This window comes from Nannospalax galili, unplaced genomic scaffold (assembly GCF_000622305.1).
Source record: "Nannospalax galili isolate Female #2095 unplaced genomic scaffold, S.galili_v1.0 scaffold1287, whole genome shotgun sequence".
In the NCBI taxonomy this organism is placed as follows: domain Eukaryota; kingdom Metazoa; phylum Chordata; class Mammalia; order Rodentia; family Spalacidae; genus Nannospalax; species Nannospalax galili.
In genome coordinates this window covers 868407-893463 of record NW_008357051.1, presented here as the reverse complement: position 1 = coordinate 893463, position 25057 = coordinate 868407, and the positions used below count along the sequence as shown (strand labels likewise).

General features: G+C 50.8%; 1 protein-coding gene across 6 annotated transcripts in view; it reads left to right on the top strand.

Annotated features, from left to right (window-relative positions):
- Tspan18 (tetraspanin 18) overlaps positions 1-25057 on the top strand; it is a 138003-nt gene that overhangs the window by 90512 nt on the left and 22434 nt on the right. For all 6 annotated transcript variants that reach the window (XM_017794855.2, XM_017794856.2, XM_017794858.2 and 3 more), the window contains 2 exons: positions 4092-4227; positions 24870-24950. The gene's annotated coding sequence lies outside the window, so the exon portion shown is untranslated. The remainder of the gene's footprint in view (positions 1-4091; positions 4228-24869; positions 24951-25057) is intronic.

Here is a 25057-nt window from a genome sequence, read left to right as displayed (position 1 = left end):
TAGCTGGTGCAGCGACAGACAGATTTGGATGTGAACTTCAAGGCTCACTGTCTTCCCACATCTCTGCCCTACCCTGGCTTGTCCTAGTGCCCTTCCACAGCCCCTATCTTCCATCATCTCTTAATCCACACCCTCCCTCCACTGGCCCTCCCTTCCCTCCACCCTCTTATCCTGTTTCCAACGTACCAACCTGGGCTCCTTGTCTGAAGCACACCTCTGCTCTTCTGCCTCCAGCGGTTTCCCCATTGCCTGTGGCTATGGCCCAGCATCCTCAGCCTGGCATTTGAGGACTTCAGCCTCTGCTTTTGCCTTCACTTTCTTCCTTCCTTCTCTGCCCGTGTCATCTCCTATCTGTGCCAGCTGATTGCCTTGGCACATGCTCTTGAATGCCCATCCCACACTTAGGGACCTGCATGCCTTTCTCACCCTGGTCCGTGTCATAGCACCCTCCTCTAATCCCCAGATGTTCACATCTGCCCTTTTTTTGAAGGAGCCCTCCTGGGCCCTTTGTCCTCTGAACTCAGTCAGGTGATTCTTAACCCTCCTTCATTCCCACATCTGGGTTGTTTTCTTTTCCCTGGGATTCTGGGCTCCTTGGAAGTCTCTGAAGCCTCATCATACAGCAGGTGTTCAATTAATGCTTTCCAAGCAAATGCAGATTCTTGCTCCTCCAGGCCCCCCAGGTGTTGAGTTCAGAACCAGGCCCTGTGCACTTAAGGAAAGGGTCCTCTCTGTCCAGTTTCCCTCTGCTTCCAACAGCATGACCAGCCTCCCCTTTCGCCTCCCCTCCTTCCCTCCCTCCTTCCCTTCCTCCTTCTCTCTTTCCCTCTACCCCTCCCTTTTTTCCTCCCTCTCTCCAACCCATGTTTCCCTTCCCTCCCAGGGTGACACCCCTCCTTCCTGGCCGGCAACTCAGACATACACAACTTTCTGCTGTCCTCTGTGTCTTCCTGCCCTGGACCATTTAGTCAGTTGCCTGCTATAGGAAGGGCCTCTGGCCTCTAACAAATTATTCCAAGGAGGAGCTGGTCAGCATGTAATGATAAAAATAAGACATCTAGAAGCAGAGTGCCTCATGTATTGAATGATTCTGGTTTTATTTTTTAATTGTGCTTAGGATGGAACCCAGGTCCCTGTGCATGCAAGGCAAGTGGTCTATCACCGAGATATATCCTAGCCCAACTCTCAGTTTTATATAAGGGGAAACTGGGGTTGAGGAGTAAGAGAGGAGTTTATATAAGGCTTAGCTGGATTCTCAGTCAAGGCAAACTGGGAATTCAGACCTGCACTCACTTCTGCACTGGGGATCATAGCCCTTCACGGTGTGCCTTCACTCCTCCTCAGAGCCACCTTTGCAGAGCTGTTTCCACAAGCTCAGAGAGGGGCTCTGCCTGCCCTGGCCCCGCAAATGCGGTTGCAAAGACAGGAATGGGAATGCAGGTCTGAGCACTCCGCTGAACCCCTTCCGGTTCCTCAGCATTTGTGAATGTTCCTACATGGGACAGCAGGGTGTGGCATATATCAGGCTCCATCTGCAGGACTGATTTCCCAGGCTGGATAGGCCACCTATGGGATAGTGGAGGATCTGACCTGAGGACAGTGTGAGGCTGAGCAGCAGTAGGGCCTGGTTTTAGGGAGTGAGGGGTTCAGGGGCCTGCAATGCAGCCAGGGCTAGTGAGGGTCAGTGAGAACCTGTGAGAACAGGCCCGGCTCACAGCCCTCAGTGATGACTTCTTGGGGGGCTGTGGGGTAACTTAAGCCTGTGACTGTCACACCCTAGCCCCAAGTACTGCTGGGCCATGTCCTCTCCAGTTGGTCCTCTTGCGGTCAGAAACTTCACTCTGGTCCTTGCTGCTCTGTGCCCTTGTGCACACTCATGGGTGACACCTGTATTACTCTAGTCACAGTTTACTTAGAACAGGTTTGGTGGCACCATCCTGCAGTCACCAAATCTGGGTTCGAATGCAATCTGCATCACAGCTGTGTCTGCCAAGCTAATGTCTTTGAGCCTCAGTTTCTCACCCATGAAGCGGAATGACAACGATTAGATTAAATGGCACACTGATCACATGCTGACTATACACTGATCACATGACTTTCCCATCTGTTTGGTCCTCCCCTGCACTTGGGTATCTCATACCTTTCCCTGCCCACACCTCTGCCCAAAGCACCCTGCCTACTCCCACACTGCTGTCACCTCCTCCAGGAAGCCTTCCTGCCTCTGGGCATTACTGAGAGACTGGGAAGAGTGGGACTTCCTGGTTCTCTCCATCTGTCAGTTTTCCAGCAGTAGGCCTCGGAGCTGCTGGGAGAGACTACAGAAGCGGATGGAGAAAATCTAAGGCTAGGGTGGGTTCAAGCCTCATAAAATCCTGCCTGCTTGTCCCTGAGGTCTCACTACTGTCAAGTCACCTCCTTCTGCAAGTCGACCCCCTTCTAGGTCTCCACCTTGTTGTGATCTGTGCCTCCCAGCTGGTTTGATGGGTGTGGACTAGGGGAGATAGGTATAGGCAGGGGTTCCCTAGATTAGTTTCTTTAAGTGTGTGGGGGACACAGAGAGGAGGGGAAATGCTGGAGGGGCTGAGAAACAGACCTGGAATGGACCCGGTGATGCAGGGATAGGTATAGTGGGGAGCCTGCCAGACGCTCTGTGGCTCACCCTGCTGCAGACAGTGTCCCTCAGTTCCTCACTCCTGAGTTGTTTATTCCTTCACCATACCCTTTTGAGAAAGCTGGGACTGCCCACCCCATGTGCCGCCAAGTCTTTCTTCAGTTCTCAGCTCTGTTTGCCTTCTGGTACCACAGGACCCACCAGCTTGCAGAGCACTAACAACATTTTGAATTTCACTGGCTCATGAAAGGCAATGCTTGGTGACTGGGGTAGGAGATATGGCTGGCAGACGGGCGTTGGCCCAGAGGGAGGGCCAGACAAGCCACATGGGGGTCATGACAGCTTTGGGAGGAAGACGGAGGAACCACTGGAAAAGCTCAGAGTTACTGTGTGCCTAAACACTTGACAGGACTCAAGGTGGTTCTCAGTACCATGTTCCATCTCCTTTCCATGTGTAACTCCCGCCCCCCGACACACACACATTCCTCTCACCTGTCTACATTTATCAAGCAGTTTCTCCATGTCAGATGTTCTCCTGTGGGCTTTGAGACCCATGAGGCATTTTAACTCCCAGCAACCTTTGGGGGAGATGCTGTTATCCATCTTGTTTACTGATGAAGAGACTGATGCTCTGAGAAGACACTTGACTTACCCAGGGTCCCACTTCTGGAAATAGGTTGTCCCTGCATGTGGCCAAGGTCCACCCACCTCACATGCTCCTGACTATTGGGCATGACCTTTACTCCTTGCCTGGGCTTGGATGGAGCCAGAATGTGATTCTTTACCGTGGCCCATGGTGGGGCAGAAGTAGGTCCACACCTGCCAGACTGTAGGCGAGGAGAGCCCTACCGAAGCTGTGCTGCAAGTCTGACTACTACAAAGGAGGGGCCTTCCTTGAAGAGAGTATGGGCTGTGCATTAAGAGAGACCCAGGGTTTAGACTTTGCTCTACCCATTTTCTGGGTGACTTTAGCTAAGTCACTGCCCTTCTCTAAGTTTCAGTTTCCTCACTGGTAACAGGAGACCATGGGTCTGTCTTGTCTGAGCATCCCAAGAATGTGTTTTCACATGAGGAAGGGCTTTTTCTCTAAGAGGCTCAGCCTCCCGACACTTCCACTCATTCACACATCTGAAGTTATGTTTTACATCCAGGCAAACTGGGCACACTTGCCTCCTCTCCACTTCAAAGGGCGCCTTGCTCTCCACAGTGGGAGACATGTTTTTGTAATTTACTCTGGTACTCTCGTGTGCACACACTCACTTGTTTAAATCTGGGTCTTAGAATTGTTCCCACCTACTTCAGCCAGGACCTGGTGGCAGGTCCCCAATCCGCATGCAGATCCCAGGCTCCCGGGGTCTCCTGGCACTGCCTTCTGTGAACACTGAAGACAGGAAGGAGGAACCTAAGGCACAGGGAGGCAGGCAATGCCATCAACTCCACTGGATAGTCACAACACTACTGTCTCTGTCTCCCACCACAGGGGGACACATACTGGACAGGATCAAGCCTGCAGGGGCCAGCCCTTCTGCCATTGCCATCACCACAGGTGAACTTGGATGTGCCTTCTAGAATTGTGGACATAGCCTCTCTACAGAGTCCCCAGCACCACTTACCAGGTAAGGGAGTTCAGACTTGCGGTGTGGGGTCTTATACCACTTCTCTGTCCTTGTCCTCACTGAGACCATCATCAGGGTACCCTGTCTTCCTCCGCTACAACCCAGCTTTTGCCCCTGGTCAGCATGAGAACCCAAAGATCAGAATATCTAAAAGGTCAGACTTTCCCACTGTGCAGCCTATACCTGCCAGATCTCCAGGTAGCACAGGCCTTCTACCTAGCTGCCCCTATGCTCAATAGTGGCTGCCCTAGTGTTTTCCCACCCCCAGGTCTGCATTGAGCTCCACTTGCTAGGAGGAGCTCTCCCTACTCCTCCCTGTCTGGGGGACTTGTTCCAGCCTCTTCAGGGTTCTCAGAAGGCCCAGGCCTAGGATGGATGCTTCCCAAAGGACCAACCCAGCCTGGCCTCCCTAAAGACCCTCACAGACGGAGGGATGGGGGAGAGAGACAGTCCGAAAGAAGCAGGCCAGCCTGACAGGCCCCAACCTGGGAATCCTTCTCCAGCAGTTCTGTTGTGCATTTAAGGTGCGGTGTAGGGTTTCATGGGAAAAAAGATTACTCTGCAAAAAAAGGTTGAAAAGCACAGCTTAGCACACTGCTCACAGGCAGTTGTGGTCAAAGGCATCTTAAGGTCTGCCCGGTGCTTAGCATTGGTCAACCACAAATCTACAAACCTCTTGGCTATCCACCAATGCTCCCCTCCCTCCCCAGCACTCAAGCTTTGAGTCACTACAGAGACCCAGCCTTATATGGTATGCTCAGCACCTCCTGGTCACAGCTGCCTATCCCCAGCTTCTGGCTGCTGAGTGATTGCCCTACCTACACTTTGATACTGGGGATCAAACAGGGCTCAAAGGCCTTTGCCCTTTGGGCTCTCTGCCCTGTTGCCCAGGATCCTCTTCTGGGGTCGAACACGCCACTACTCTCTTAGTACCCCTCCTCAGTGCAGACCGCTGGTCAGGCTTGGGGGATGTATGCAGGCTCCATTAGTTTCCACATCATTTAAAAATGTTTTTTATTTATTTCTATTTTATGTGTATGAGTGGTTTGCCTGCATGTATGTAAATGCACCATGTGCATACAATGCCCACAGAGACCAGAAGGGGCATGGATCCCCTGCAACTGGAGTTATAGACAGCAGCTGTTAGCTGCCATGTGGGTGCTGGGAACCTAACCCAGGGCCTCTCCAAGAATAACCAGTGCTCTTAACTGCTGAGCCATCTCTTCAGCCCCATCCACATCATTTTTTAAAGGCCTCACCTGCATCTGACATTCCAGCAATCATAGAAAGACTTGGTCCTTACCCTTGAGGGCTCAGAGTTTCAGCATTCCAAACCCCACTAGAGATCTCTATGTAGACCTCTCTGCTTCCAGACCATTCTGCCATACACAGCAGATGCTTCAGAGGCCAGTACTGCAAGGCTTAGTGCTCCTGATTGCTCTGGGAAGACCTCGGGTTCAAAGCCAAAGGGAGGTGCTAACTCTACACAGGGCTGATAAATCAGGAGCACAGCTCCAGGGTACTGGGCTTTGAAAACTGGCTGGGATACTGGTCAGAAGAGGATGCTGGGAAGGGTGTACAGAAGGCAGGAGCAGAGGTATGAGGTCCTGAGCCCTGAGTGTGCAGGCCTAGTGCTGCTTGGTGCTGGCTGAAGGGCTGGGGCAACATGTCACCAGGGCTGTTCTGCTAAGCTGAGTGGCTCCCCTCACCTCCTCCTTCTCACCCTTGCCCAGGAAAAATTCCGGTAGCGCCCTTCAGAGGAGATAGAGTAACTGACTCCTTCCCCGGTGGCCTACAGGATTTTCATGGCTTATTTTGCTGGATTTTCTTTTTTGTTTTTTTTGAGGCAGGTTTTACCATGTAGTCTAGGCTGACCACCAAATCAGGATCTTCCTGCCTCCACCTTCCTAGTGCTAGAGTTTCAGGAATGTGCCTTTGCAGGTCCCAGGGCAGACCCTGAGTTGGATGTCAGCTAGATTGGGTTTGTTGTTGTAATGTTGTTGAGATAGGACCTCATGATGGAGCCCAGGTTGGCCTTGAACTCATGGCCTTAAGTGCTGGGATTGCAGGGCTGTGTCACCACATCTAACCTTTGGGTCCTTGTCTCAGTCTTCCTCCTGGTGACCTTCGCCTCCCTGTCCTCTAGTTTATCATCCACAGAGTTCAAGCAAAGCCCCTCCCTGATGTGATGGTGCTGTCCCCAAATGGTCCCCAGTTGACCTCCTGTTGCATCTTAACCCCTAGCCTGAGTACTTTTGGCTACATGCTGGAGGCAATACTAATTCCTTCTCCAGGATGACTAAGAGCGAGAAAGTTCTTCCCAGAGTACTGTGGGGGGAAGCACGCTAATGCCATTGGTGCCATTAATACATTGGAACTTACATTTTATTTATTTTTATTTGTGTGTTTGCATATCTGCATGCATGTGCACATGCTTGCTCTGTGTACATATGAAGGTCAGGGGACAGCCTTCAGGAGTCAGTTCTGTCCTTCTACCATGTAGGTCCTGGGGCTGGAAGCCAGGTTCTCAGCTTTGGCAGCAAGCACCTTAACCCAGTGAGCCATCTTGCTGGCCCTTAGATTCCAACTTGCACATCATAGGCAAGGACTAGTGTATGGGTTATTGGTCCAGGCACTCAAAACCTAGTGACAGGCTGGAAGTCATCCCCCATTTCCTATGGGGTGCAGCCTTCTTCTCCTGTCACATTCATTCATTTGTTCATGAGACACTTCACTGAGCCCTTGCTGTATTCCTGGGTCCCCTGAGAGTCATGTGGGGTCTCCCTGAAGAGGACACCATGCTCCGTGCTTGCTGAGTCACTGTGTCTACATACTGGAGCCTTGGACATAGTCCCACTCCTGCCCTAGTAACTCCTGGGGCTTCAGTTAGCCCCTTCATGCCATCCTAGGCTGAAGTCTAGACGAAATACCATCATCCCTGAACCTAAAGGGCAGGCTGGATTTCCAAGTCCCAGCTCTACTCCCTACAAATAAGAGAGTCCTGGGAAAGTAGGCAGACCTGCTCATGGACAGGGATGATAGTGTACCATTTTGTACCACTGTGGGCTCCTGAGTGGCAAGGGGGTTGGGATATTTCTGAACAGCCCAAGCTTGCATGCTTGGAGGTGTGAAGGGTCCTACTGGTGGCTATGGGCATCTCATTGTCTCTGTCTTCAACATCAGACAGAGGCTGGCATGTGGGTATCGATCAGTGGCTAGAGAATGGATGGGCAGATGGACAGATGGACAAATTACAGTAGCTCACTGAAATTCATGTTTCCCAAGCCTCAGCCCATGTGGCTGGAGACACCAGTCTCTGACTTTGTGTCCCTGTGACAATCTGATCTGGGCTCCTGGGGAGTATCAGTGGTTTTCGTGAGTAGTGCAGCAGATGAAGAACAAATGACTTTGAGCTTATCAGTTTCTGTGTCAGTGGCAGGAGGCAGCCTAGGATGTCTAGCAATCAGACCTGAGAGTTCCATCCCAGCTCCCAAGCAGGAGGACATTGGGCTGGTTCTCATAACATCTATGTAGGACTATAGTAAGCTTTAAATTAAACCCTATATCCAGGGCTGGAGAGATGGCTTAGCAATTAAGAGCACTGACTGCTCTTGTGGAGGACCTGGGTTTGGTTCCCATCACCTACATGGAGGCTAACAACCATCTGTAACTCCGGGGGATTTGACACCCTCTTCTGGCCTCCATGAACATTACACAACACAGATGCACTTACATACACAAAGACAAATCACTCATATACATAAAATAAAAATAAATCAAAAAATTTAAAGCCTATATGCACATCATGGTGCTTAGGTCGCCAGGTAAAACTTAAGAATAATGCTGAGGGGTGTTCACAGCTCCCCTTATTTGCTGCATAAACTTCTCTCTTCCCATGGAGTTCAGCTCACTGCTTTGCATTTTAAGACAAAATGTTTTACAAAAGTTATTTTCAGGATAATACATGTTATTTTAAAATCCCAAAGAGGGCTGATGTGATAGCTTAGTTGGTAAAGTGCTTGCTGTGTGCAAGCTTGAAGACCTGAGTTTGATCCCCAGGCATAGTTATAGGCTTGTAATCCCAGCACTGAACAGGCAGAGGCAGGAGGATCCCTGGGGCTCTTCAGCAGGTCAGACTACCCTAGGCAGGGCAAGCTCCAGGCACTATCTCAAAAAAAAAAAGAAAGAAAAGTAGCTCTTTCCACCGTCTTTCTGTGCCACCATCATGGTGCACATGAATGTCCTGGCTGGTGCTCTGAAGAGCAGCAACAGTGCAGAGAACAGAGGCAAACACCAGGGTCCTCATCCGGTCACGCTCCAAAGCCATCATCTGCTTCCTGACTGTGATCATGGAGCATGGTTACATTGGCGAATTTGAAATCATTGATGATTATAGAGCTGAGGAAATTGTTGTGAACCTCAAGGCAGGTTAAACAAGTGTGGTGTGGTGTGATCATCCCTAGATTTGATGTGCAGCTCAAAGACCCAGAAAGGTGGCAGAGTAATCTGCTCCCATCTTGTCAGCTTGGTTTCATTGTACTGACAACCTCAGCCAGCATCATGGACCATCAAGAAGACGAAAACATACCAGAGGAAAAATCCTCAGATGTTTTTTCTAGGGATGTAAAACATATGTATAAATAAAATGCCTCGATGGGGGAAAAGAATAGATGGTGCCTGAGGAAGGACACCTGAGGTTGACCTCCGGTCTCTACATTCTCAAACATGTGACTCTGTGCCCATTCACACATGTGCACACACATATGCATACACATTTGCACCATAAGTAAAATAAATGAAACGACAAAATAAATTTGAACCATTTGAAGGGACTGAAATCAGAGAGCAGGTGCCCTTCCCTCACCTGGTGGCGCCTTCTTCCTACCCCCACTTTCCACTTTCTCCCTCCGGCGGGAACATGTCTTCTTGTCTTCTCTTTTTTTTTGAAGTTTAAACTTATTTTTATTTTCACATTCTTCTTGTACACCTCACATGATAGAGTTCTGACTATGTATACATTATGTATTTATTATGTACATATATGTGTCAAAGAAATATGGAAATATTTAATGAACAGTAGCACTAATAGAGACTATACAACATATGCATACATACACATGAAACTTAAAATTTGTATTCCATAAAATATGGTTTCCTTGTTGTATAGTTTGAATTCTTTTTTATTTTCTGGTCTTTTCAAGACAGGGTCTCCCTGTAGCCCCAGCTGTCCTGGAACTCAATTTGTAGACCAGGCTGGCCTTGAACTCTCAGAGATCTGCCTGTCTCTGCCTCTGCCTCTGCCTCCCAAGTGCTGGGATTAAAGGTGTGTACCACCATGCCCAGCTTAGTTTGAATTCTTATCTTTTAGATATGTTTATTATATACTCAACACTGAAACCCATATATCAGTATATATAAAAGAGATCCCTGTACAGATAAGTAGATGTAGGAGATCTCTATTTATAATATTAATTATATATAATATTATAATTCAGTAATTTTGCATCTATAGAAAGATGTCTATTTTTATATTTTATGTATGAATCAATATAGAGTATATATCAGATATATTAATGGCTAGGGTTTTATTTATGTATTTATGCCATAGTGAGAGCTATACTTCCATATCTATACTTGCCTTCTCTTCTTAAGGGCAGAAGACAGGTGTGCAGTCAGGATGGGTCTGTTAGCCAGTGGCTGCCACAGGGAGTTACTGTACATGCCAAAAGTACTGAAAGAGGTCAGTGCAGAGTGATCCCATGAGAGTAAGGGGTCTGGCTTCCCTCATACCTGCTGGCTCTGAGTTTTGAAGGTCTCCAGCTCTCTCTGGGGTCTCAGAATCCTAGGGAGGAGGATGGCCTGAGCTCAGTCACATTCAGACCAGGCTAGGAGAGCCAAGCAGGCAGACATGATGTGGCCACATGCCGAGTCCCCCTCTCCTGTCAGGCGCCCTAGGGCTCAGTGTAGTCCAGCTTCTTACACGCTGGCAGGGCAGCTGCTCGAAGCACTCCACCTGCAGAGACTCTGGGCTGCCACACCAGTGTCCCTACGGTTAGAGAGATGCAGCCTATTTGATAGGCTTAGAAGCTGGGGCTGTGTTTGGGCAGCAGGAGCTTGCAGCTCAACTTTTTAAGTCTCAGTGGACCAGGACTTACAGAACTCCAGCTGAAGAGGCACAAGCATGTCCACCCTTTAAGCATCGAGATACTACATTGTCATCTACAAAGTCCACACTCCAGAACTACACAATCAAGTTGCCCCTGACCCCACCCCCCCCAAAAAATCACAAAATAATCTCGTGTTTTAAGTAAGTTTACAATTTTGTGTTGGGCCAAATTCATAGTTATCCTAGGGTGTCTGTGCCTGTGACTCTCAGGCCACAGGTTGGACCCTGCTAGGCAGAAACCCCACCTGTCCCCAAATAGTTCTTCTAGCTGGGGAACCAAGTGTTCAGACACATAACACAACTGGAGGGAATCTAGCAGGGGAAAACCCAACCCAGTCCCTTCCTCAAGACTCCAGTCTTTCTCTAGGCTCCTGGACTGGGGTATGGGTGCAGGGACCCTATAAGACTAAACTCCTCTTGCGGCGGGACCCCAAGCTCCTCCTGTGGGGTGTCTAGCAATGGCAGACAGGAGGACCCTCATAAAGGGCAGTCTGAGCCTGGTCCTTAGAGTACATCAGAGCTCCCCAAGGCCAGAGGTGGGCAAAGAGGAAATGGACAGCTAGCTGGAGCGCTGGGCAGTGCCCTGCTTTATAGGGGCAGCAGGGTGGGCTGGGTAGCCTTTGCTCCACATGCAGCCACAGCTAAATTAGGCTAAAATGTGAGGAGTCAGAGCCCACTAAGGCCAGCCCTGGCCCTGGTCTGTGTCACAATATCCCCAAACAACTTTGTGCTATGCTTTCAGGGGCTCCAGCCGGGAGGTACCAGTCAGGCCCTGCCCACCAGTACCCTCCCTTGGGTGGCATCAAACCTTTTCTTCATTTGGCCCAGAACAGACTTAACTCTCAAGGTAAAGGGTCAAGAGGATTTGTGACTTCACAGGCCAACTGGCTGGGAGAGGCTGTAAGGTTATCTTTGGTTCTCTGAGGAGTGGCCATTGGGTCTCCACTTACATACCTCTAGCAATAGGCAGCTCACTTCCAACCCAGAGAGCTGAGTTTGGAGTGTTCTGAAAGTTATTTCTCTGCCTTGCACAGGCCCTGGGTTCGAATTCTGCACCTTGCTGTGTGCCTCAGTCAGTGGTTTACATTCTGGCATTTGGTACCCTCTTAAAACTAAAGTGAGCTTGGTAAATACCCCCCTCATCTGTAACTAGGTGTGTGCTGTGTTAATGGGCACAATTGGAGGAGCGTTTAGTACAGAGAAGAGTGGGTGGTGAGTCCTTTCCCACCCTGTGACTGCCTAGTACATATATACATTATTTAATAATAGAATTGTATGTGTGCTTACCATGTTCCTTAACCTCAGGGCAACTTGGGTATACACTTGGTATCCTCATTGTGCAGATCAAAAAAAGGAAACACTGAGAAGTGAAGTGACTTGCCCAAGACCGCACAGCCATCATATGCCCAGTAACTTAACAGCATTCACTTAATTATTCAAGTCATATTCAGTAGGTGGCACCTAGCCAGGCTGGGCACCTGATTCTGCCCTCCAGAGAGTGAGTTTGGTAGAAGAGACAGATCTGTGATCAGGCCACAGGAGGACAGTGTGCAGGGCCAACCAGTACATGACACTAGTGCCTGGAGGCCCATGGGAGGGCAGGGGCTGGGAGTTATGTGTGGAGAGACACACCAGGAAGGACTTCCTAGAAGAAGTAATGTCTCATTTGGAGGTGGAAACAAGATGGATGGGAGGCTTGAATCAGGGCTAGAGGTGGTAACTCACATGGTTGGGGGTTCTTGGAGGATGGTGAGCTGATGGCTTTGCAGCCCTGTGGCAGCATGGATTTCTATGCAGCCTAGAGATCCTTGTGTATGGCAGCCTGGAGGATCCATATTGGTTCCAAGATTCGATGGCACGCCAGGATTTTTTTCCAGTACCCAAAGAACCTGTGTGATCATGTCACCCTCTGACAGCCCAGAAATCCCTGATAGACCCAGCGTCCTGTGACAGCATTGGAATGCTGCAGACAGGACCCTGGGGGTCAGGTGACAGCTGCAGGGAATGGCACGGCAGCTCCAGGGTCCTGTGACCTTATTGGTGTGCCTGGAGAAAGAGGAATATGTGGATTCATACGCCACACACACACACACACACACACACACACACACACACAGTAGATGCTCGGAGTAGAAAGTCAAGTGAGAAGGGCTGGGTTTGAGGAGTATGTTCCAAGGCTGGGGCAGTGGACCATCCACTCAGGGGACCCAGCAAGCCCCCCAACAACCTGGGGGAGCCTCTGGACCTGGATGCCAAAGCTGAAAATTAGCTACCCTGGAATTCTGCAGAGAGCCATCCTGACTCAAGCCCCTGACTTGAAAGGGCAGGATGTGTGGTTGCCTGGATACCAAGCACTGTTCCTGGAGCCACTGGGTAAAGCAAGCCCAAGACACAGCTGGATCTGGAGGCATCAGGGTGACCCTTCCGGGGCCTCCTCTGAGCTAGGCCACCCAAGACTGGCATTTCTGGGTCCAGCCTAGTCCCACTATAATAGGCCAGCCAAGCCACATCCCCGTGCCCACCCTGGCTTCTACCAGCTCTATCCCCTATCTGCAGCACAGGGATGGTGTTGCCCTTTGTCCTGTTGTCTCCTGGATCCCTGTGCATAACCTGGGAACATGTGACTGGCCCCTGGTTAACTTTCTAGTTGGCCTCAGTTTCTTGGTCTGTAGTGGGCCTAGTAAGAGTGTAGGCCAGACAGCAGTGTCACTAGTTCACCCCCCAAATAGGTGGTAATGTAGGGACCTGGGAGTGTGGGAGTACCCAAGAGCACAGGCCCATGTGGCCTCCTGGTCTTTGTGACACACTCCTCCTCTGTCAGGGAAGAACTTAATGGCTGGCTACTGACTGTGTATACATTTGCACTGAGTTCCTGAGGCATGTGGGATAGTGTGTGATGATCCCAGGGCACAGATGAGCAAACAGGTACAGAGAAGGCAAGGTACGAATCTCACGATCTAGACCGCCTTGCCATGAGGCCATGCTATGTGGCCTGGCATTGCTTATATACTTCTCTGTGGCTAAGTCTTTCTAGATAGCTGGAGAAATAGGGTGAGGCCTATGGCTAAGGAGACTTTATGGTAGGCCTTGCAGGGTGAGCAGGAGTTCTCCAAGTAGATAAAAGAGGACACATATTCCAGGCCCAGGACACTGCCCCTAAGTGTGGGATTTAATGGCACTTTGACAATGATTTAATTATACCAATAATAAAGAATAAAATAAAAGCCTTCAAAAGTCAGCTAATGTCAGATATGGTTTTGAATGTAAGTAAGAAAAACATCTAAGGTAAGACTTTGCCAGATTCCAGGCAGAAAGGAAGGAACAGAGAGCTGTTTTCTGTACACACAGTCAGGCCTGGATAGACAGATAGCATTCTTGGCTTGGGACCTGAGGGCTGTGGGGATGATGGGTGAACCCATAGGGAAGCACTGGCCCTCATGGGAGGAAGGAGATTCTCAGTTCCTGGGGAAGGTCTTTGAGCACATGAACAAGGAAAATCTTGTGGGAGGAGCCTGTCTGGCCTCTTCAATGACCAGTGTAGGCCTGTTGTCTGACCAAGCAGCTGCAGGTGTGCAGAGCATGGTAAATCCCCAAATGGCTTAGCTGTAGCTCCTGAAGACATTGGGCTACATGCTATGGTGGCTGGGAAGGGACACTGAAGCCATTGCTGGGGCCATGCCCAGTCTTTGCATCCCCTTCAAGATACAGGACATCTAACAGCCATGGGCTAGGAGAGGGGTGTGACGTCAAGGAAGGGCCAGAGCCAGCAGTGGCAGTTGTGCTGGCATACAAAAGATGGTCCTTGGTCTTCCTGGGTGGTACTGAATTTGGAAGTCACAGCCTGTGCCTCAAACCAGGTTCAGCCACCTTTTCTCAATAAGCCAATTAAAAGAGCCAAATTAACAGTAGAAACAGAAAAAAGAGATATATTCAGTGTGACTACATTGGGAAGAAGGACAGAGAGATGTAGGGAACCCCCAAGTTCATCTTGGGGTCCTGAAGTGAAAGTCAAGTTTAAATGGAGGGAGGGAAACATGCACATCTAAGCAGTCCTGGTCAAGGTGTGGTCGTGTCCACCACTGGACCTCAGTCTCACTGGTAAGATGCCAAGTTGTTAGAACTGTATGAAATCTCTTTTCAGGAGACAAGGGTCCCCTCTGACTGGTGCCCATTCCTTTTCCCACCATGAGATTCCTGGGGGGATAGTCCCATTTCAGTAGTTTGACAGATTGAGACACAATGTATCTAGAACATCTTCCTGTCTGCCAGGGTGGTTATATGGGGACAGAGGCACAAGCCATAGGCTGTGGGGCCGTAGGGCTCTCCTTTGGTTTATGCACCCATTTGCTCTCCCACCCTCACTGCCAGCCATTTTCCCTGTGGGAGCCTCATTTGCTTCCTCACCTAAGTCGGGCAGTCAGATCATCCCAGATACCTAGGACCTCTGTCACACTGTCCCCCTTGGCAGTCCCTGCATCTGGAGCCTAAAGTCAGAGGCAATAAAATAGTACGAGGAACATGTGGCCACCTGGAGGTCACCTTATCATCTGGGACAAGAAAGAAGGGCTGGGTGGCCATGTGCAGTCTGTTCTTTATAATTAAGTGACAGGAACTCCCAGCTCTCCTAATTAGTATTACTAGGGACTGGGAGAGTAGGCAGCTTTGTGTGGTGTGTGCAAGTGGACCTGGGCAACTACCTTGACTATCACAGGTAGGATGCTCCTCCCCTGTGCCACTGTGCCAGCTCCTTCTGCCCTGCACCTGGGAACAGATACACAGATGCACATGCCCACTGGCTACCATGTTCCCTGGATGCCTGCTTGCATGTGCACACACACACACACACACACACACACACACACATACACACAGCAGTACAACACGCTTCTGGTCTTCCCACAGCTACAGGAGGAGGCAGGGTGATGAGGCAGGGTGTCTAGCCTTTCTCCCTGAAAGCTCCCAGCCCTCTGGATCTGTGGCCATCCTGAAGGAGGGAGAAAGGAACTAGGTATGAACTTGGTCTATATGAGGAGGGCTAGCTGTTGAGAGGGCTGTGCATCTGGGCTGATTTGTAGGAGGACTTGTCCCCCAGGCTCCTCCCCAGGGCCTCAGGATTAGTCATTGGTATCCCACAACACCAAGGCGCCTTCCACATCTGGCTTTTACACACCTGACTTTTACATCCAACAACTGTAGATGGATTTAAAGAAAAATGCAAACGTATTTAGAGGAACGTGTGAGATAAGAGGGGATTTAGAGGCAACTATGTCCTCCCAATCTCACCTCTGGGCAGGGTCCTTAGATTTGCAGAAATTTGGGAGTGACTTGTATCTTTTTGTGGGTATTGCAGGCTCTGAGAGGGGAGAGTTTGTGAAAGTCAGTGTCATGAGTCCACAGCTCAGCCACTTCCACATTGTGTGATGTCAGAAAAGCCTGCCAACCTTTCTCGCCCTCCAATCTCTCCGTAGTGTGAGGGAGATGGTGATGATACCTTCCCAGGGCCAGCCAGTGACACAGCACCCCACACTGGCTATAATGCATTTGCTTCTTGAAATACATATTATAAAAAGTTTTCTTTTTTGTTGTTATACTTTATTTTTATGTGTATAAATGTTTTTAGCCCCCATGTATGTAACTGCACCCACATGTGTAGTGTCCATGGAGGCTAGAGAGGGCATAGGATTCCCTGGAGCTGGAGTTATGGACAGTTGTTAGCTGCTTGTGAATCCAACTCAGGTCCCCTGCAAGAGCAGCCAGTGCTCTTAACCACTGAGCCATCTCTCCAGCCCCACTTACTTTTATTTTTCTTTTGCAACTGAGTTTCACTATATTTCTAGGCTGGCTTCTACTCATACTCCCTATACAGCTCAGGCTGGCCTGGAACTCACAATCTTCCTGCTTCATTCACCCAAGTGCTGGGACTACATGCACATGCACATCTGAACCTGGGACTGCTCCTTCTTATGGGGCCTCACAAATTGTGCAGCTGGTCCTGTGTCTCCCAGTAGTGTTTAGCCAGAGCCAGATCAGAGCCCTGTGGAAGAGGCCTACACAGAGATACAGAAATTCCTCTCTCTCTCTCCCTTCCTTATTTCACCTCTTACTCTGTAGCAGACATCACACTGAACACAGGATCAGACAGAAGCAGGGCTGTGTGGAAGGGCACAGGGAAGACTACCATGAGGGATTCTGCCACAGGCCTGAGTGGTGGGGAGATAAACCCAGTGGCAGCAGGGTCCTGGCCAGCCCTGTCCCAGCCCTCTGCCCCTCCCTGCCTTGGGCTCTCTGAGCCTCTGAGCTTCATTCCAGCCCCTCTTCCATGTGTGGTCTCCTGGTGGGGACAGAGCAGAAAGAGAGAATTTGTGGAGCCCCTGTGATAAGGTGGAGTAAACCCCTCCATATTGCATAGGAGGAAGGTGCACCCCAGGGCTCTGCTGCCTGCAGCCCTCCTTGCTTGGCACAAACACTCTGTTGCCTCTAGGGTCGCTTTATGGGGCTCAGACATGAAGTGGTTCCCCCAAGTTCATATAGCACCCACAGGTGGGGGTGAGACCCACTCAGGACAGCCAGTTCTGAAAGCTGCCTCCCACCCCAGCAGAAGTACAGCAGGGTCCTTGTGGTCCCTGGGAACCCAGACGTCAGAGCTTGTGGGATTTTCTTGTCCCCTAATTACTGGGCAGCTAGGGGGAAATGAAACACCTCCTACATTCTTCCTCTCCCAGTGAGGAGGCTTCCAGCCCCTCTGATCCCAGCAGGCCCTGTGCTCCTCATCTAGGTGGGTGACTTTGAACAGTGGGGCCCACATACAGAGCCTCTAAATGAAGGGCCACCAGATCCCTCTGGAGGTCACAGCCCCAGGGCAGGGCAAGGGGACTAGTGTCCAGGCCCCATGTGAGTGAAGCTTTGGTAAGAAACCAAGACCTTGACCTGGCCAGGAAGAGGTATGTGTGTGTGTGTGTGTGTGTGTGTGTGTGTGTGTGTGTGTGTGTGTGTACGTGAAAGCACTTGCATGTACAAACTCGTCATTCAGAAGGGAGAAGGAGAGCCAGCAGGGACCAAGAGATGAGAACTGGGTAAGGGGTGGAGGCAGAACCTGCCAGCTGAGAACCAAGGCCAAGTGAGTAGAGCCCGGCCAAGCCACAGAGCTAGCTGGATGGCCTTGAAGTCTAAACATGAACTCAGATCCCCAAGGATCTGATGCCTTTTATCCTTACACCCGTAAGAACCATGGGAAAGGCCCCAGCTTGCTTGATTGGACTCTGGTTCTCTCTTGGAGCCCTCCATCAGCACCCTGACAGGGCTTCGCAGGGGATATATACAAGTATGTTAGCAAGTGTGCGACCTTCCCTGCCCAGCTCAGATGCACAGCACACATGCACGTGCACACACACACACACACACACACACACACACACATATTTCATATGTTGTCACAGGAATTAAGTATGTTAATAGATGCAGGGTTGATGTGTGCCTGGCCCTCAGTAAGCACTCCTAAGTGTCACCTTGTCTCACTGTACTTACCCCATTACTGCCTCAGTTTCCTATTTTAGAAAGGCAGAGAACAGGGCCTGTGTTGGCCATTCTGGCCAAGGCTGCCCATGTAGATGTCCTCACAGTCAGTCCCTATAGAGAATGTGGCCTCTCCCTGGTCTCCTGCACCTAACATGGGACAGAACCCAGAACCCAAGTTGCTGGGTTCCAACGGGGCCTCAACATCAAGCCCAGGGTCACCACAGTCAGAGATCACCCTTTTGTGGATTCAACCTGCCTATGCAGTTCTGTCCACAACTTGACATTCCCCACCAGGCACCCTTAACTCAGCCTCTCCAGCTCTCAGGAGGTGCAGCCAGGGCTCCTGCTGTGGTGTGTGACTACAGCTTTCTCAGTGTGTTCTGTCTCCTAGTGCATTTCCATCCCCCTTCAGGGCATCATTGGACCCTCATGACAGCCATAAGGTATGGGTACCATCTTAATCACCCAGTAGAGACTGCCCAGGCTCGGAGAGGTAGAAGATGCTGCACAGCCTGAACGTAAGACTTGAACCCAGCCCTCTGGGTTTGCAGCTCTGCCCGTCCCCACAGCTGCACACCAGGGAGGATACACTCATGTCTAACTGTCTGGCTCAAGCTGAGTCCTGCAATGTTCCTCAGACAACAGCCTAGGACAACTCCTGCCCAGTCTTTCTTTGTGAGGCTGGGCTAGCCCAGAACCAGGTCCACTTTATTCTCTGCTCTCTTCAAAAAGCTGGGAGGCTACAGCCCAAACAGTGCAGCAGCAACAGAGCAGAGCCGTTGGCAGCCTTGCTCTCCTTTCCCTTCAAGTGCCTGTCTCCTTCCTCAGTCCTTGAGCCCACCAGCACCAGCCCTTGGAAGGAGCCAGGTGGGGGCCTCTGTCTGGAGAGCCCCACTGATTCAGACTCCAAGAAGGTGATGACTGTTTCAGAGTCAGCCTTCCTGATCTGAAAACCCAAAACTGGAAGCTTTACTCCCTGAGCTATCTTGCCAACCCCCCTGTGAGGAAGAAAGGAAACAAGGCCCTGCTCCCCTGCCTTCCCCTGGGCCTGGCCCCAGAATCGCAAATTCATCTCCCCAAGACAGAATTGCTGTCTCTCACCAGAGGTGCCTGCTGTCTCTGGGAACTTCAGACGGAGCCCTGGAACCCTCACAATTCCCTGTGGTTCAGGCAAGAGATGTGAACCATAGGAAACTCACTGCAGAAAAGTCAGTGATAAGACACAGAACACTGATGGCCACCCGGATGGTGAAGGAACTACAATATCATATCGGCAGTAAAACTGAGTGTCTGGGCTGAATCAAGCAAGCCCAGCAGCCACTGAGCCAGCTCAGACCAGCTCCTTAACATCTCCACTCTCCATCACCTCTGCCTTCTTGGTTGTTTGTAAGGATCAAACAAGAGCATGAAATGAGAGCTTTGGGAGCTGTCAGGCAGAGTTTGGTGTAGAGAATTGCACTGTGGTTGATGTAAAGCAGAAGAGAATTTGGTCAGATGTCAGGAAGAACTTCCCAGCTTGAGGAGGCATGGGAATGAGGCTGTGGGGTTTTGTCCTCTTTGAAGGGCTTTAAGATCCATTTGGCTGTGTAGAGACAGTGCTGATATTGGTGGAGACGATGGTCAAAGGGATTTGGATATGGCTTTCATTGCATTCTAGTCAGGTCAGTAGGGAAAGTGACCAGCAGTGCGACCATTGTGCATGTATAGGTGTGTGTATTTGTCTATAACGAGTGTCTGTCTGCTGAGCCCTGAATGCAAGTTCCACTCAGGCCTCAGTTTCTCCATCTATCAAAAGGAGCCACAGTGGATACCCTGTGGGGTCACTGTGGGTCAGTGATCTGGACCCTAAGATGTCTGTGAGCATACTCCCTGTGAGCTGCCATGGGTGACTGGTTTCCCAACTTGGCTCCTAATAGACAAGCAGCATAGATGGAGCACAGACTTCCAAGCTGCACTGTCCTCTGACTTCTAGTCTGCTGCTCAGCCATTGTGTGACCTCAGCCTGGTCGCTTCACCTTTGTGATCAGCTTCTGAGCATTCAGCTGGGGTGATAATAAACCTGCTTAGTAGGATTATGAGACTCAGAGACAACTGAGAACTCAGCACAGTGCTTGCTGCACTGTGAGCATTGGGGGAAATGCAGGAGGTTTTTTTTTTTTTTTTTTTTTCCCACTTGCAGGTGGGGAATTCTTTCAGGACCACCCCATCCCCCAACTTCCTTTCAGCCTGGGCATTCCATGCCTCTCACTGGCTTCACCAATACCACCTGTTTGAGCCAGTCAGGCACTCAGTCATAGCAGGGATGACCAAGAGCCCTCCCACCATTTCCTGGAGGCTCAGGTGGGGGCCACTCTGATAAAAATTCCCGAGATCCCCTAGCCTCTCTATCCCACTCAGACCTGTGCCCCTGCCCTCCCAGTTCCCAGGCCCCTTTAATACCCGTGAACCCATTCAACATTTCAATCTGGACAGCTTGGTGGGCCAGGTTGCCCCAGCAACAGCCCTGTGAGTATTTTGGGGTGGATTACTAAGCCTTTCAAAGGTTCTCTTTCCAGCTTCAAGCTCTGAGGGATGAAAAGAAGAAAGGGATAGCTAGTGGGGGAGATGGGGGGAGGAAACAGTCCAGGAGGCAGGGATGCCCCAGGAGACTGAGATGCTCCAGGAGACAGAGATGACCCACTGAGCTGGGCCTTGGACCTGGAGTTCTGCAGCTGACATCCCATGGAACCACAGGAGGTCCAGCAGGCTGGATATTCATGGAGTGAGGGATTCCTTTGGAGGACTTTGCCTGGGGAGAGGAACTTTGTCTCAGTACTTCTTCCAACTGTTGAGTGCTTTGGACTAATTGAGCCCCCATCCTCATCTGAAACACAGGCATGCTTCCTCTTGGAGTAGAGGATCACCATGTCACTATGCTTTTGGGAGTCAGTGCAAGTGAGGCACCCACTTAGGAAGACACAGGTGGGAGGGAAGGGCAGCAGGCTTTCTATCAGGAGCTTGTGGGTTTGGCTGTGCTGTGTGGCTTCAGGTTAGACCTCATCCCCTTCTGGGCCTCAGCACACCCAATGTGAAACGAGAGCCGAAGGCATCCTCCATCAAGTAATTCTTCTTTGAGAATTCTCTGGCAGAAGTGTCCCACGATGGGCCTGAGTGAGACAAAACTCAGTCTCCATCGACTCACGTATCAGAGGGGGCCCCTTGACATGCATGGCTCAGTGAACGCAGGGCAGGGAAGGCTCTCCTGTTCTTTTGAATTCAATTGTGTGCCCAACAGCATCTACTCTGGTACAGCACCCCTCCAGATACCCTGGGCTGGAGCCTAATTAGTTTTCACCCCCCTTCAGCTGTGTCCGCCCTGTCCCATGGGCAGACTCCCCACGATTTCAGTTCAATTGCTTGTTTATGAGCCCAGCCTGTCTGTCTTGGGAAGAAGCCTAGCGTCACAGTCATGGAGCCAACAAGTCCTCCACGCCTACTCGAACCTAGATGGCCAGAATCCAGTCTGTTCTCACAGGTTTCCCCTCCATGCCAGTGTGGGTATAAGTGTCCCACTCAGCTCAGTGTTCCTTTCCAGTTCTGGAACATCCTAGCCCCCTGCAGCCTTCATGGCTTCATCCTTGCCTGCGGATGACAATAGGATCATGCACTTTGCCTTTTGTTGTCGTTGTTTTGTATTGTTTTATGAGGAATATGTGAGCTCTGTTAAGGCAATTCCTGTAACAGAGTTCTTGGTGTTATCCTCCTCCTTAATAAATGTCAGCCCATTCCCCCACCACCACCATCACCAACTCCAGGCTCCCTACATCCTGCCTGGTATGCCCAGGGTTCTCTGTAGATGTGGCTGTTAACGCTCCTCCTCTCTGATTGTTGATCTTCACTAGATCTGAGTGAGTTGGGGAATGGGGAGAGGGGAGCCACTGGCTTGTGCTTTGGACCAAACCCCAAGCTGGTTCTAGCTGGTGCCAGGAGAGGACAAAAGAAGGAATGTGCTTCATGTGTGTTTGTACCTCATCAACCCCTTTCATCCAGGCAGTAACAGTGGGGACTGGAGCTGAGCATTTTCTTATCACAGATCTAGGGGGTGTGGGCTCCTCCAGAGAGAAGAAACTAGAGATGCAGCCCCCCACCCCCGACCCCAGCTTTTGGAGTGGAGTCCAAACACAAGTTGCATGGGGACCCTCCAATGGCTCTGCCCTGGCCCACAGAGCCCTCTCCTGGCCGAGAGGTGCATGCAAAAATATTGCTGGGCCTGCATGGGTTTCCTCAGGTCATGCTCCCCCTACTCCAGAAACCATATCCATGGCAGTGCGGTGAGGGTGAAAAGAGTGATTTATGAATGGAGTTCTTCTTAATAAGAGCTCCCTTCCCAGCCCCCACTCCCTGCAGATGGGCCGGGCTGCCATCTGCGGCCATGGGAGGGGCAAGATTAATAAAGCTGTCTGGTCCAGACGGGAGCCTGCTGAGGAGAGCCCTGTGGCACTGAGTGACCTCGGCCCCATCCCTGCCCTCTCTGGGCCTCAGGGCTCCCATCTGTCAGAGGCTGGCAGGGCCAGGTCCTGCCCCTGGAGCCTCCAGCTGATTTGGGGGAGGATCTGAGCAGCTTCCCAGGCTTTGTACATGACTACTCGGCTCAGGTCAGAGATCCTGGGGATGGAGACATACATGGCGCATCCTCTGTTGGGTGGTCTCTCTGCCACCATGCCCCATGGATGCCATCTTGTCAGGGGTTCTGATTTCCAGTTCCATAACCTGCAGCTGGGTCAGGTGTATCTTATTAAACAGGTGTCCAAACTCAGGCAACTTAGTTACCATCTTGGAGCCTCAGTTTCCACATCTGTAAAAGGGGATACTGAGGCCCACCTCCTAGGGTAAGGCAGAGCAACCTAGTGCTTGGTAAGTGCTCCATCCTGTCCCATAGTTAGCATTGGGCTTAACTGGCACAAAACTGAAACAATTCATCTGAATGTGGGACCACTTAAGGAAAACACCCTGGAACCCATGCTATGTACACCCTACATCCATGATCCTCCCTGATGGTCCTCCCTACACTCTGCTTCACTCATAACCAGTGATTTGGGTCAGACATCCACTTATTCTGATGTGTGAGGGCATGGAGGGATGTTTGGTTTCAAAACCACAGAGTCTGTCAGCGACGTTTGGTTTCAAAACCTATCTTCACATGGGAACATGGCATCTTGAGCAGAGCAACGGCTTTCCCAAGGTCTCGAGGAAGCCTGCGGCATCATCCCGGGCTCTAAGGCGGTACGATGGAGTGAGTGGAGTATTTTCTAAGCACCCAGTAACTGGGCTGTGGGACATGGGCTCTGAGAAAAGGGGTTGGGGGATGGACAGGAGAGGTGGGCTCCAAACAGGGGGAGCTCTTGAGTGCCAGTAAGCAGCATGCAGTGGTGAGCCTGAAAAGGAAGCAAATGACTGACCACCCACATAGGCAGCTGGTCCTCTTGGCCACTGGGTTACCACCTGTGTCACCCACATTTCCTATCCCAGCATCAATATTTAGAGGAAAATAATACATGACACACTTGGGACAAAGACCTGGGATACTGGGCAAGTGTGATGATGAAATGGGACAAGAGAAGAGGAGGGCTTGGGGAACCACGGTACAAACCTGCTCCCCTGAGCCCCAGGGCCAAGCACGGGTTAGCCCCAGAACCACACCTTTTGGAATGACCTCAGCACTGTGACAAGTCAGGTGACTTCATCTTGCTCAGTGAACTGTCTCTGGTTGGAATTCCAGACCAAAGCTCTTGGGCTTGCCCTCTCCTCTGCTCTTCCAGGGGTATCCCCCCTCCTGCTGAGCCTTGCAGAATACATGGACCCTTCAGGCACCTATTTCTGGGGAATCATCACCAGACAGGCCAGACAAGATGGACAGGGGAGTGGATGGATGGATGAGTAGATAGATGGATGGGTCTATGTATGAATGGATAGGTAGAAATGTAAGTGGTGGATAGAAGTGTGGATGTTGTGGGTAGATGGATCAGTGGATAGATGGATGAGTGGATAGGTTGGATGGATGGATGGATGGATGGATGGATGGATGGATGGATGGATGGATAGATAGATGGATGGATGGAGTGGATAGGTGGATGTGTGGACAGACGTGGATGGATGGATGGATGGATAAGTAGATAGGTAGATAGATGGAATGGATGGATGGATGAGTAGATGGATAGATGAATGGGTGGAGGGAAAGAGAAGGAGATAGGTAGGAGGGAGTAGAATCTGTCACCCAGGTTACCTCATTGACCCAAGGTGGACTTTCACTTGGGAGAGCAATCTGAGGTCTTAAGACCTGAAAATCTTACAGTTCTTATAGGAGAAACTCTCAATCCAGCTCCCCTAACATATCATGTGAGCAAGTCTGGCCGTGGAACTCCCACAGATGTGATCAAACACAAGCTTCCATGTGGACTCATCTGACTAAACCCAGCCTCTTTCCACTGCTGGGAGCTGGCTCTCTCATGGAACCTTGTGGCAAGTCCTCATGCAGAGCTAAGGAAGGCTCCCACATCAAACTTCTCCCTGCTGGGAGCCTGAGTTTCTGGGAAAAACATTGGTGGCAGGTCCCTGCTGGTATTCTCTCTGCAGAGGTGTCATTGTGAATGGCCAGGTGACATCAGATGAATGACCCCCCAAGCCTGCCACCTCCTCCCACTCCAACGTCAATCCAGGTCAGCATCAATGAAGCCCATGGTGGAAATTGCAAGTCTCCTAAAGGCCTGGCTCCCGTGTAGCTGTCAGAGCACCAGGCCCTGCTGTGTAGGCAGGTGGCAGCCAGTGCAACCCTCCTCAGCTGGCAAGGCCCCAAGTGCTGACAGCTTTTCTTTAGTGCCACGGTCCCGTTAAGGAGCTTCTGCCTGTGTGGACCTCAAGAGCCCTAAACCCATTATGCCACAGTGCCTGATTTCCTGTAGTAATGAGATGCTTTCTCCTCCAGGGCAGGCCATACTGGTGAGAGACACACAGGAGCCTGTTTAACCAGGAGACTCAGGCCTGCTGGCTCCGGAGAGCTGCCCAGGTGAGGCCTCTGCCCCCAACACTGACCCCCTCCCCTCTGACTCTGTCCTGTCAGTATGTCCCTTTCTGTGCCCCTCCTTGACATCTGGCTGTCCTCATCTGTCTCAT